The 14,839-nt window shown below is 41.1% G+C and overlaps 1 protein-coding gene across 6 annotated transcripts in view; it reads left to right on the top strand.

The window, feature by feature from the left end:
• Positions 1 to 8,481: 8,481 nt before the first annotated feature.
• Positions 8,482 to 14,839, top strand: part of WDFY3 (WD repeat and FYVE domain containing 3) — a 312,335-nt gene continuing 305,977 nt past the window's right edge. For all 6 annotated transcript variants that reach the window (XM_053599488.1, XM_053599268.1, XM_053599410.1 and 3 more), the window contains exon 1: positions 8,482 to 8,592. The gene's annotated coding sequence lies outside the window, so the exon portion shown is untranslated. The remainder of the gene's footprint in view (positions 8,593 to 14,839) is intronic.

The raw sequence follows: 14,839 nt of genomic DNA, 5'->3' as shown, positions 1-14,839 counted from the left end.
GTCTCAGTCTATTGATTCAAATTCATTCAATTTTGAACAGAAACATCCTCACAGACATAGCCAGAATAAGGTTTAGTCAAACACCTGGGTAACTGTGCCCCACTCAAGTTGACACACAAACTTAACCATCACTAATTTAGTTTACTATTTTTTTCTTATTTATTTTGTGACTGTAATGACAAGACTAGAAAACATACTTGTTGTCTCTAACATAATGTACTGGGCCGAGCTATCCTAATCAGCTATCCCTCAAATTAGGCAGCATTCTTTCCCCAACTTCCTATCTTGGGAGGAACTAGGAACAAATAAAGTTAAACACTGATCTAGTTTTTTCTAGATTTCTATCACTGAGATGTTTTGTTCTTCCTTACCTTTAGATATGCATTACCACCTTATGTACTTTTAAAAATCAAGTTTCTTTTTCACTGTACTTTTGCAACCCAGGCAATGGTGTGAAGGGACATAATTACAAGCAAAATAACCCAAAACACAACCTATAGTTTCTTTTTTTAGACATTTTGCCCAATAGTTTGGGTTTCTAGAAAGAACCAATCACTAATAGAGTTCAATTTTCTTGTCTTGTCAAGAAATTAAATCATTCTGAATTCAAATTGAGGTTATATAAAATCAATTACAGATAGGCGGCACCTGTGGCTCAGTCAGTGGGGCACCGGCCCCATATACCGAGGGTGGCGGGTTCAAACCCAGCCCCGGCCAAACTGCAACCAAAAAATAGCTGGGCGTTGTGGCGGGCGCCTGTAGTCCCAGCTACTCGGGAGGCTGAGGCAAGAGAATCGCTTAAGCCCAGGAGTTGGAGGTTGCTGTGAGCTGTGTGAGGCCATGGCACTCTACTGAGGGCCGTAAAGTGAGACTCTGCCTCTACAAAAAAAAAAAAAAAAAAAAAAAAATCAATTACAGATAGAACCATTCACCAATAAATAGAGTTCTATTTTCTTGCCTTGTCAAGAAATTAAACCATTAGGTGGCACCTGCAGCTCAGTGAGTAGGGCGCTGGCCCCATATACTGAGGGTAGCAGGTTTAAACCCTGCCCCAGCCAAACTGCAACAAAAATAGCCGGGTGTTGTGGCAGGCACCTATATTACCAGCTACTTGGGAGGCTGAGGCAAGAGAATCACCTAAGCCCAGGAGTTGGAGGTTGCTGTGAACTGTGATGCCACAGCACTCTACTGAGGGCGATAAAGTAAGACTCTTGTCTCTACCAAAAAAAAAAAAAAGAAAGAAATTAAACCATCTTGAATTCAAATTGAGGTGATATAAAATCAATTACATTATGCACACAATATCAAACACTCATTTAAAAAAATACATCCACATTTAATTTAGCATTCCAATAAGAGAAAGTAAGAGATATTTAGAATCAATAATCCGACGTATTTTATTCTTTAAATTAGCATACTTCATTAAGTTATCACATGATAATTTTAATTGCTTGATTCAAAGATTTTCCTCTATAATTTAGAAGTTTTTTTTTTGCAGTTTTTGGCTGGGGCCGGGTTTGAACCCACCACCTCTGGTATATGGGGTCAGCACCCTACTCCTTTGAGCCACAGGCACCACCCAGTTTAGAAGATTTTTATAATGTAAAATGGTGGTACCAAAATTGGAAAAATAAAGATCTGAAAACACATTGTTTTCATTAAAATTATAGATATAAGTCACATAACATTTAAAACTATAACATTGCGGGCGGCGCCAGCCCCATATACCGAGGGTAATTGGTTCAAACCCAGCCCTGGCCAAACTGCAACAAAAAATAGCCGGGTGTTGTGGCAGGCACCTGTAGTCTCAGCTACTTGGGAGGCTGAGGCAAGAGAATCGCATAAGCCCAGGAGCTGGAGGTTGCTGTGAGCCGAGTGAGGTCAATGGCACTCTACCAAGGGCAGTAAAGTGAGACTCTGTCTCAAAAAAAAAAAAAAAAAAAATTGCACCTATGATTAAATACAAAGTCTTCAATAAAATTTTACCAAATTCAAAATTTCCAGTTAACAACTTTATTTCTTCATTTACGTTTTAGCCATAAATTAAATGTGGATTTAACCAATTATGCATACATTACCGATATGGTCCAATTTAACCGTTAATCTCTTTTCAAATAATGCTAACAGCAACAACCATATGCTAATTATGATGGTTAATTTTAGTTATAAATCTGACTGAATTAAAAAATACCTACAGAACTGGTAAAGCATTATTTGGGGGAGGAGACTGGAGTGTGAGTCTGGGTGGACTAAGTGGGAGGGAGGCGGCCTGCATCCAATCAGCTGGGTCCAGACAGAACAAAAACAGGGGAAGGTGAATTGGTCTCTTTTCTGGAGAGGACATGTATTTGTAGTCAGCCGTTAATGTCACGGTATGTGTGTTAGTCTGAGTTTCTACAAAGAAAGACACTGTTCTCTTGCCCTTGGACGTCAGGGCTCCAGGCTCTCCAGTTTTGGACTCCAGGTCTTACCTGGGTTCTGAGACCTTCATGTTTGTCTTGAGCCAAGGTACTAGAATCCCAATGTCTCTAACTTGCAGATGACCCCTCCATAATTGAACGAGCCAATTCCTCCAATAAATCCCCTCTCATTTATTTATCCATCTATCCATACTACTGGTTCTGTCTCTCCGGAGAACCCCAACTACTACAGTACTAGACAATAGAGTCCTAAATTTCCATCTAGGAAAGTAATTAACATTTGATCACCCAGCCATAGTACTTTTTGGCATGATTAAAAGACACATAGAATAAATTAGTGGTGATTTCTTGCTACTTAACACATGTCAAAGATCAACTAATTTGTTCATTCTGGTCAGCAGATGGCAGTGTTTTACTTTAGTTAGCTAAGTGAGGCTTCTGGTTCCTGAGTCTGGCAATCCTCAGACTTTCAACTTAATCCATGAAGTAATGCGGTTTTTGAGTTAACTTTATACTTTTTGACTCATACATAAATATTATAGATGGTGGTCTGGGCAAAAAAAAAATCACATTTTTTATTCAGTCTGAGCTTTCTTAAATTCTTTTTAAATTTTCTTTTTAATTTATTGTGAACAATTGTCCTCATATTTGTAAACAGGGAAACAGAAAAACCTTGTTTAATTTACCTTATTCCTTAGCTTTATTTTTAAGAAAGGTCAATGCTGAATAATAATTCTTGGAATGATGTTTAAATGCTGTATTTTAAACATGGCACAGTTAAAAAAGTTTCTTTGGTTCAGCTTCTCACCTGTAAGATGAATTCTTTCAACTTTGAAATTTTTGTACTCAGGAGACTAAGTTTCATTCAGACTGGTACAAAGTTTGCAGTTAAATGATCTACAGGAATCCATTTGAATTTATTTTTTGCTAAAATTTTTAAACGCATAATCAATCTAGTCTATATAGTTAACCCTTGGATAATGTGGAGGTTAGGGATGCCAACTCCCTTCACAGTCAAATATCCATGCATAACTCTTGACGCTCCCTAAACTTAACTACTCATAGCCTACTGTACAGTGGAAGTCTTACTGATAACACTAAGTTGATTAACACATTTTGTATGCTATATGTCTTATATATACTGTATTCTTATAATATAGTAAGCTAGAGAAAAGAAAATGTTATTAAGAAAATCATACAGAAGAGAAAATATATTTATTATTCATTAAATGGAAGTGGATCATCCTAAGACCTTCATCCCCTTCACATTGAGCAGGCTGAGGAGCAGGAGGAAGATGAAGGTTTGATCTTAAAGAGTCTCAGGGGTGCCAGAAGTGGAGGAAAATCTGCTTATCAGTGGACCCGGATAATTCAAACCCAGGTTGTTCAAGGGTCAACTGTATCTTACTTGTAAAGAGATTGTAAAGATATGGATTTAAAAGTCTGAATGCTCCATAAAAAATGTGAAGAAATACAAGAAGGCCCTCTACTTGTATTTCAAGTAGAAATACAAGAGGGCCTTCGATTTCAAGTAGAAATACAATTTGTTAACAAGTCTTCAAAACAACCGTTTCTATTAGAATCCTGATAATTATGATGCACAAGAGCAAAAATTGACGTTATTCAATTTCTTCACATAGTTCTATTATTCTTCAAAATTTATTATTTATTTATTTAGAGACAGAGTCTCACTTTGTTGCACAGGCTAGAGTACCGTGGCCTCCTAGCTCACAGCCACTTCAAACTCCTGAGTTCTAGCGATCCTCTTGCCTCAGTCTCCTGAGTAGGTGGGACTACACGTACCTGTCACAAAGCTTGGCTAGTTATTTTGAGTCCAGAGGGGGTCTTGTTCTTGCTCAGGCTGGTCTGGAACTCCTGAGCTCAAATAATCCACCCACCTCAGCCTCCCAGAGTGCTAGGATTACAGGTGTGAAACACCATATCTAGCCATTTCTTCAAAATTTAAATAAGTCTTATCTTCATTATTAATATTTACTTAAGTCTAAACAGAAATAATACACCTTTATATGCCCCCCAAAAAACAAATGCTCTAGCACCTCTTCAGAATGTATTTAAACGAAGAACAACAGAAAGTCTCTAACTGGAACTTTCTAAAAGCATTTCTCCCCAATTAGCGTGCAGTAATGATTCTAAATGGCACTGTCTCAGGGACAGCTCATCAGTTAATTATAAGGACTTCTGTAAATTGAGGAGTGAAGAATGGTACTAAATTTCAATCAGTGCAGATAAATATGGCTTATCATTATTCACTTGATATTTTAGACAGTCTATCTAAAAAGGAAGACGTAGAACAGAAATATTTTCTTTTCTAAAGAACAGAGATTATGCGAATAAAATCAAACATTTACCTAAGACTATATTATTGTCCGGAATAGGCATTCAATTCCCATCATCCCCAGAGACTTTCCTTTGCTTGCTCAGTTTCTTTTCCATCTGGTTCTTTCAAATCAGGAAAAACAATATGGTTAATTCTATTGTTGTACTTAGTAGTCTGGGAAAGTAAAAACATGTCTTAAATATAGTAGTTATATAAGTTGGTAGTTTAGTAATTGTTAGATCTGTCAATTAAAGCTTCAATTCCTTTTAATTTTTGTGTTCCAGCATCATTTAGCATGCCTATGTTCTGGCAATAAATATCTTAAAATTCTATAATATGGTTAGCTCTGGGATAATTCTACCAGCCAAAGTTTAAATTACTTCTTTGTTAGGGTTAAAAGCAAAGTTAAAGGAAATAATTTTTAAATAGCAAATTGTCAGTACATATTACATGTATCCTAACAATTTTACAAAATTGCTGCTTCCTATTATTTTTTTCCTTCCTCTTACTCTGAGATATTTTTTAAGAACCTTTCCTTGCCGTCTTTCTTCATTTAAAGTTCTGCTTTCCTTATTTGCGTCCACAGCATTTTCAAAAACGTTAAAAGCAAATATGGGTGCTGCTTATTGTCGCAGATACCCTCTTCATTGATAATCTCCACAATCACCGTATTCACGAGTTGTAAGTTGAAGACCAGGCGTGGTGCGGAACTGTTTAGAAATAGCTCTTCATGCCTGCTCCTCTGTTCCCAGAGGAGTTTGCTGCACATGCCTGGATCTTTTTCCATCTGGCCTCTGCACAAAGGGTTTATCCCATTTCAACACAATTCTTTGTTTTATAGAGAATCTGAGTTCATCTGAGAGAGAATACATATGAAACAATAATCATTTTGCAGGAGAACCTGATACCACCCCTTTTAAAAATACTGGAATCCAAAGATGACCGTGAAACTACACTTAGCCGGCAACAAAGACCAAAGGAGGTAAGGAAGGATGTAACGGTGACAGATCTGAAACAGAGCTGCAAAAAAAAAAAAAAAAAAAAACGAAGTAAACACAAAGGGTCTCATTTCTCTGGATTTTAGCCAGTATTACATGCTTATGTTTGTGTGGCTTCCTGAAAAAAGAAAAAAGCTTCCTACATTTAGTTTTGTGTATATCACTGAAAGATTTTTGTGAGATTTTCAGTTTATAAGACATTAAAATGAAAACTGCTGCATTTGCATACTGATGTATCCATGAACTTTACTGTAATATACTTTTAATGGGAAAATATTTATAATTAAAGTATTAATGGATTTTAACATGTACCTCTGCTTCCTTCAGTGTAAATAAAATCATGATGACAAGAGCCCTGAAACCTAATATTTCTTTGAAAATATTCCCTGTAAAATGGTCTGAACATTTAAAAGATGTCCTGCCATTTTCTTATTCTGTGTATATTCACGCTAGCTAAAGTTTTTTTCTTTCAAGTAAAGTTTTATGAGTATTTAAGAGTCAAGAATTTTGTGCTAATTTTGTCTAGTAACAGCCAGAAGAAACAAAATCTAAATAAAGAATAAGCACCAAAAGGCCAAAAGGAAAGAGTAACAATAAAAATGAATGCACGCGGTACACACCCATAGTTACTTTTTTGAAAATTCTTTCAAAATGTTCTATACAATGCTGTTTCAAAGATTTTTTTTTTTTTGTAGAGACAGAGTCTCACTTTTTTTTTGCCCTCGGTAGAGTGCCATGGTGTCAACAGCTCATAGCAGCCTCCAACTCCTGGGCTTTAAGAGATTCGCTTGCCTCAGCCTCAGGATTGTCTGGGACTACAGGCGCCCGCTAAAACGCCGGGCTATTTCTTTGTTGTAGTTCGGCCGGGGCCAGGTTTGAACCCACCACCCTCGGTATATGGGACTGGCGCCCTACCCACTGAGCCACAGTTTCAAAGATTTTATTTGGGTTTAAGAGTTTTAGACCGTGGTGCTGATTGTTGACTTCAAATAGAATTTCTGGTATTGATACATGGCAACTGAAATCCTAACATAACTCAGCACAGGATTAAAGGAAAATCCTAGAATTTCGACCCCGTAAAGGATATTAGTATTTTTATTAAAATATATTCGTAGGTTTGCTTTCGCAAATTCTTTTCAAATAGCTTGGAAGCACTCTGCAATTTTTATAATTACAGAATCTTAGATTTTGAACTTTTAAAAAATTACTCATTTAGATTCTATACTTTTAAGACGTTTCTCTCCATATTTGACCTGTTTAAGGAAATAACCCTTGAAGTAAATGCGTTCATTTAGTCGTCTTATTCTGAAAGGGCAAGGTGCTTTTCCTAAATAGCCAGTGCCCCACTCACTGACTCCCAAGGTTCTCACCTATATCCCTGAATTTGTCAGCAGGGCTGAACCTTGAAGTAATCTGCAAAGTAAATCATTACAAATGGGTCCGATTCCAAAGGCTAAGTAGGTAACAAGAAGAAAAAAAGCAAACCCAAGTTGCTTCATCTACATAGAGAATTCTGGGGGAAATTCTGAAACTTTAGTAGATTGCAGCGTTAGGAAAAACAAGTTTGTCTCCAGAGCAATGGTAGTACCACTTCCCCACCCTAAGCCTGTCGAAGGGAGTCCTCTCCTAACTGCTGACTCAGTTTGTCCCCGGTTGCCAGAACTGAAGCGTGACCCATATTGTCTATTGTGGGTTGATCAGGAACAAACAACAGAGGGGCAAACTGACGATCACCTGGCGGGGTTCGGTTTAGGAAGGCGTTCTTATCAGGTCTGAACACTGTGTGTGTGTTAGGACTGCAAAGTATAAATAGTGCTCTTTGCAGCAGGGAAAAGGAAAACCTAAAATCTTAGGCAACCGACTCAAGGTCACCACCGAGGGGAGGCAACATTTGCCACTGGGCTCCTGAAGCCCTGGGTCCAATAATGGACAGAGCCACACGGAGTTTGCGGGCTGCGTAGTGAAACAGCTGGCGTGGGCAATTCTTTTGTACCCTAAAGGAAAACTAATGCAGTCTTGCGTTTTTCCATCGCTGACGGTGTCCAGCAAAAGGGTGCAGGGTTCAGGAAAGCGGAACCCAGCTGGCCCTTCTCCCCGAGACACCGGCACCGGAGGGCGCGGGCGGAGCGGCCGGGCAGAGAGATGGGAGCGGGAGGCGGCGGCGGGGGGCGCCAGGGGGGCGGCGGGCAGAGGGGCTGAGGGACCCACCCGCAGCGGGGACACTCAACGGCCGCCGCCCGCACCAGGGGGGAACCCGCGCTGCGAGCCGGGGCCGGGCGGGAGCCGAGGGAAGGAAGGAAGGAAAGAGGAAGGAAAGGCGGTGGGGTGGGGGAGCGGCGCGGCGCTGCAATTTCTGCGGCCGGCTCGGGAGGAGGAGCGGGCGGGAAGGAGGAGGATCCAGAGCCAGTCAGTCAGCCGCCGCGGGAGGAGGAGGAGGATTAAAGATGGCCACCGACAGCTGCGGGGAACGAAGCCCAGCCCTCACTTTCCTGGATGGTCCCCGCGGCCCGGTCCGGCCTTGATGGAGAGGAGAAGCCCGAGGAGCGCCGAGGCTGAGGCGGCGGCGGCGGGGACCCCGTGGGGACGAGGACGCGGCGGAGCAGGGACCGGGGCGGGAGAAGGGAAAGGCGGCGGCGTCGCTGCCCCGGCCGCCTAGCACCGCCGCCCGCACCTCACGGCCGCAGCAAAGAGCCCGACCCCCGGCCCCGCCGCGGACGCCGCGCCGCCCGCCCCCTCCCCGTCGCCAGCGCGCCCCCGGCGCGGAGCCCCGGCCCGCCGGGCCCCTCCGCCGCTCCGGGAAGTGCCCCCGCCGGCCTCGCCGCCCCCCGCCGCTCCGGTGAGTGCCCCCCCGGCCTCCCCGCCCCCCGCGCTCCCGGCGCGGTCGCGCCGCTTTGTTTGTGTGGGGCGGAGGCGCTGCCCAGTCGCGGCCCTGCACCAGCTCCCCACCCGGGACAGGCCGCGGCCCGGCTGCTGTCCTCCCCGGGGTCCGCGCTGCCGGGGTGGGCCGCCCGGCCGGTGCCCTCCGCTGCTGCCCGGGGAGGGCGCCGGCGCGGTGGGGTCGGGGTCGGGGTAGCCGGCGGGGGACCCGACTGGGATAGGTGGGGGGAGAACCGGATCTCACCTCTAGCCCCCAGGGCAGGCGTCACCTGGCGGCCCTGGCTCCTGGGGACAGCGCGCAGGCCCGGGGCCGACCGCTGGACCTCGTGGGGTCTCGGGTCTCGGAGCCACCCACAGCCGGACGCAGCCGAGCGAGGCCTCCATCCCTCAGCGCGGTCTCCAGGGCTGCGGGCCTCTCCTGGCTTTATCCCCTGCGCCTGTGCTGGGAACGCTGCGCCTGGGGAAGGAAGCAGAGATGCTTCAATTCTCGGGTTCTGGGGATGTGGCGGCATCGCAAACCTTCACGGCTACGGCGGGGTTTAAAAAGCAGATGTGACCTTTCCGACCAAAGCCATCTAGCTGGTGTTTGAGCCTCAGGTGCTGCGTTTCATTGATTTTTACCATTGAATTCTGAGCTCTGTAGTATTAGGTCTTCCTTGCACAGTAAAGATGAGGTAAAACCAGACTGTGAAAGCTTATTTACATGGACTTTCAGTATCTTCAAAATGGTTAAGTGTTTTCTGTGGGAAAATGGTGCTTATGCATACGAAAAACTGTTTTCCTTCAGTAATAGGCATGAGCTGGTTAGTGCCAACTGGTTATCAGGAATTTGAGAACGAAACAATTGAGAAAGAAAAACAAAACCTTTTCCTTTGAAATGGCATGTATTTCCAAATTTCCAGGTTGGTATTTGGTTGCAGATTGAGAACAATTAGTTTCTGTTATCAGGCTGTTTTATAGACAAACATAACATGAAACAGAACCAAGAATATGCTGATTTATAGAAAACAGGGTGTACTTGTAGAGCCCAAGTCTAGTAAAAAATAAATTCCACTTCAAAAAGAAAAATAAAACTTCTTATGGGACTCAGCATAGGAATAAGTTGGTATATTTTTGTATTAAAAAGTACAGTATATTGCTTTAGACTTGAGAATTCTTCTGTGATATTTGAGCATCATATTAACCCTTTGGACCATTCTGTCTCAAGCTGCCAGAAGTTTCTACTACTACTTTCTTTATATGAGTTGAAATAGTCATGTGAAAAATAAGCTTCTAACTTAAAATTTCGGCAAGAAGGAGATATAAATTAGAAAATATTTGCTCTTACTGGCAGAACCTATTAAGAAGAAAACTGAATGAACATTGTAAGATTTCAATATTAGTTGGATTCTCTACTTTGAAGATTCTTAAATTTTACTGTCAACATTATAATTTTAAGAATTTACATCAGGCGTTATTAATTTCATGCCTGTGCTTGGGGGGGGTCCTTGAATCCTCAGAAGTCACACGTAGAAGGTAGCATATAGCATTTTTCCTGGATAAAGAGTCCATGTAGTGATTACATTCTCAAAATTATCTGGCTTCATAAAAGATTATGAACTACTACATATATAATTAAAGAATACATTTCCTGTATTTGGGAAGTTAAGGGTTAGATTTGATCATTTATGTCCTTCATTTCTAAATATGTCTAAGAAATGTTTGTGATTAAGATTTGAATGCCTAGATCTTTTCATGAATTCTCATTCAAACCTCAGGAAAATGTTAATTCCTTCTTACAGATGGGGAAATAGATTTCTTTTTATTGAACTGTCAATATTTCCAAGTCACCCAGGCCCTGGTGGGCCAACATTTGAACCCAGAATGATTAAGGTCAGAGCCAGTACTTCTAACAGTCAGGCTACACTAGCTTTTGAATCAGTGATAGTATTTGATTGATGTTAAAATTAGTAAGTAATATTTGAGTTAGAATTGAAAAGTATATCTGAGGTTATCAAACACATACGATCATGGGGTTTTGGAGCCATGGACTCCTAGCAAGAAGAAACCTTACTGACATTAACCACTCCGAATGGTCCTAGTCTGAAGTCATACCCAGAGGAGAAGCATTTCTACATCATCCTTGGCAGGATCATCCACTCTCTGGTTTCAGTTGTTTGCTGTGATTACAGAGTCACTTTTTTTGTTTCACATTTTTAAACTCTATTTATGTTGAGTCAAAATCTGGCATCCTGATATTTTTAGTAAGTCCAGTTCCCTCTTTCTATGTATAGTACATTTATCATCCATGAAAGAACTAAGAAATCCTTTCTACTTTAATTTTTCAAAGTCAGGTTTATTGAGGTATATATATAGTAAGAGTTTTGCAGACATATGGCAGTCTTCACCACAGTCAAGACGTAGGATGTTTCCGTTACTCCCCCAAAATTCTCTCATGCCCCATTGTAGTCAGTCCTCTGTCTCTGACAACCATTAATTTAATTAATGTATTCATAGTTTTGCCTTTTCTAGAATAACATATAAATGGAATCATACGGTATAATAGCCTTTTGTGGTTTCTTTGACTTCGCATAATGCTTTTGGTATTTATTAAACTGTTGCGTGTATCAGCAGTTCATTGATGTGCTGGTATATGTTTTAACCACCTGTTCTCCCACCCCCAGAATTCCTGATTATAGCATTTACTAATCATTGTAGTCTAAATAATTTCACCATGGCCTAAATTAAGCATCTGAACTGGCTCAGAAAATTCCTGAAAATTTAACAACAGAATCTCTTGAGCTGGTACCACCCTGCTTGAGGGCACCACTGGCTTTGTTACTTTTTTTTGAGCCGCATTCCTTTTTATCAGGGTACTATAGTTTGCTCATGCATTCATGAATTAATGATCGTTTGAGTTGTTGCCAGTTTTGGTAAATTATGAATAAAGCTTTTGTAAGCATTTGCATTCAGGTCTATGTGAGGGATGGAAGCTTTTGCTTTCTTGAGTTAATACTTAGGAGTGGAGTTTTGGGGTCCTATAATAGGTATTGTATTCATCAATATCAGTCACTTTTTATTGAACTGTCAAACTGTCTTCCAGAATAGCTACATCACTGCATTTCTACTAGCCATATTTGTGGGTTCTAGATGATTTGGATTTTTTTCTTTTCTTTTCTTTTCTTTTTTGAGGCAGAGTCTCACTATGTCGCCCTCAGTAGAGTGCACTGACATCACAGTTCACAGAGACCTCAAACTCTTGGGCTTAAGCAATTCTTTTGCCTCAGCCTCCCAAGTAGCTGGGAGTACAGGCGCCTGCCACATCACCTGGCTATTTTCTTATTGCAGTTGTCATTGTTGGTTTACCTGGCCTAGGCTGGGCTCGAACCCACCAGCCTTGGTGTGTGTGGCTGGCGCTATAACCACTGTGCTACGGGCGCCGAGCCCGATTTGCATTTTTGGCAACACTTGGTATTGTCATTTATTAAAATTTTAGCCATATGTGTGGTCTCCTTTAATATTTTTGACTTCTTAATTCTTATTTTCAGTAATATTTGGACCAATATAGGAAGTTTATGATCTTTCTTTGCCTCTTTCTTCCTTTCCTTTTCCTTTTCCCATTTCCTTTTCTCTTTTCCCTTTCCCTCCCTTTCTTTCCCTTTCTTTTCTTATTTTAGTTTTGGACTCAGAGTCTCACTTTTTCATCCTAGGTAGAGTGCCAGGGCATCATAGCTCACAGCTACCACGGTCTCTTGGACTCAAGCAATCCTCCTGCCTTAGTCTCCTGAGTTGCTGGGACTAACAGGTGCCTGCCACAACGCCCAGCTAGTTTTTCTATTTTTAGTAGAGACAAGGTCTCTCTTTGCTCAGGCTAATCTTGAACTCTTGAGCTTAAGCAAGCCACTGGCCTCAGCTTCCCAGAGTGCTAGGATTATAGGCATGAGGCACTGCGCCTGGCCATGATGGATGTTTCTAAAAAAATATTTATTTAGTTTTTTTTTGTGGTTTTTGGCCGGGGCTGTGTTTGAACCCACCACCTCCGGCATATGGGACCAGCGCCCTACTCCTTGAGCCACAGGCGCCACCCTATTTAGTTTTTTTTTTTAGCTTGATCATCCTCAGTCATTATTTCACTCTGAAGACTATACCTCTTAAAGGATGTTTATACTGTGCACTTACCTTTCTTATTGTTAAAATCGCTTTTTGTAAAGGGATCATCATTAGAAAATTATTGTAATGCTTAGTTGCTAACCTTTTTTAAAAGTTAGGGAGGTAAAACTTTAAGAAAAATGTGTTCTATAATTTAAAAGATTCTCGAAAAAATTATTATAAAGCATGTCTTCAATTTTTTCTTGAACTTAAAGATTCTTTGTTGCTTCCTATATGTCAATATTTTGTCTTGAAGGGATTTCACTGCGGTTTTATGAACTCATTGAACTTTTTTTATATTAAAATCTTGAACCCTGTGAAGTTATTTTCCGTTCTTTCTGAAACCACGATATCAAAATCTTAACTGTGAAATTTCATATAGTTTTAGTGTGGACAAGGGGTTGGATTACATTTACCCCATCTGGACATTTAATTTTTAATAGTGAAATACTGTGTCACCCTGTTGACAATAATATATTATGGATTAGAAAGATAATATGAACTATAACACTTAGAAGAGTAACCTTGCAGGATAAGTAGTCACATTAGATTATAAATAGGAATAGCTGTAGTCCTAGTTTGAGTATCCTGTAATACCTAGTAGTATTGCCTCAACGATTCTCATAGAACATGGATGATTTGCTCGGTCAGTGATTCACGCATTTGTTCAGTCGTGAATAGACAAATGTCTTGTGTGTGTAGCGTACAAGGTTCTTGTTGAGGCAGTGTTTGCAGTTGAGTGGAGACCATTAAACAAGGTGTCATTTAAGTGAGGTATTGGTGCTGTAGGTTTCATAGGGCAGAGCGTAGAACTCAGACATCAAAGTTTGGCAGGACTTCTGGGAGGAAGTAGTGCCTATTTTGAGAAATCTGGTGTTTGGAGTGGTCAGGGCACATGGCTGTGGAATATTGATAGAATGTGCCGACATCAGAGATGAGAGAAAATGTAAGTAGCAATCATATCGGGAATATTATTATCAAACGATAAAGGCCTCTAAAGCCTACATTTTTTTGCCCCTGCCCAATCTCAGTTGTACTTAGGAAGGTAAGTGAGACAAAACTGAGGTGAACACAAAAGAAGCTAATATTCCCTAATTTTTTTTTTTAATTTTAAAATCTTGAGCACTGTAAAGTTAGTTACCATTCTTTCTGAAACCACAATATCAAAATCTTAGCTTTGAAAGTAATCCCAAGTGTTATTTTAACAGTTTGCTTTTTTCTGATGTTCATGGGCTAAAATAATCAGGTCATGTGATCTTTGAACGCATCCCCACCTTTTGGAAGAAGCATTAATCCAGATGTGATTATAGCATTACTTTTTAATGCTGAGGCCAACTCTCATCTGCTATGGTAATGTATATTTCTGATTGAGCGTATTTGATTTTTTTACTGCTGCATCAAGTTTGTCAAGTCTTATTTGTTACATACTTGTGTAATAAATATTAATGAATGGCATTCAAAGCACGGTCTTTAGCTGGCATATAAGATAATTTCCTTTTTTTGGCTCGGGACCTGTAGCTCAGCAGCTAGGGTGCTAGCCGCCATACACCAGAGCTGGCGGGTTTGAATCCAGCCTGGGCCTGCCAAACAACAGTGACAACTCCAACCAAAAAAATAGCCAGGCATTGTGGTGGGCGCCTGTAGTCCCAGCTACTTGGGAAGCTGAGGTAAGAGAATTGCCTAAGCCCGAGAGTTTGAGGTTACTGTGAGCTGTGATGCTGCAGCACTCTACCCAGGGCGACAGCTTGAGACTGTGTCTCAAGAGAAAAAAAAAAAGATAATTTGCTTTTTTTTTTTCATATGGAACAATAAGATCTGAATGCCAATCATATCAATACAGTTTGAATTGGTACATTGTGATATCTTAGTATCAAGTATTGCATCTTTAAGTCTCCCCTTTTTTAACCAGGGAGCTGGTCTTTTATCTGGGTTTATATACAACTGTTGTGGCTCAGGAATGTTAACCCTACCATGTCCAAAACTTAACTCCTAATCTTTAGTGCCAAATGTGTTTCCCCCCATCTTTTCAGTTTGAGTGAACGCTGTTAGCCCTTCTTCTGTTACTGGATGAATTTGGC

This window comes from Nycticebus coucang, chromosome 1 (assembly GCF_027406575.1).
Source record: "Nycticebus coucang isolate mNycCou1 chromosome 1, mNycCou1.pri, whole genome shotgun sequence".
NCBI lineage: Eukaryota > Metazoa > Chordata > Mammalia > Primates > Lorisidae > Nycticebus > Nycticebus coucang.
Note: the sequence above shows the minus strand (reverse complement) of the source record. Positions and strands in the feature narration are given on the sequence as shown.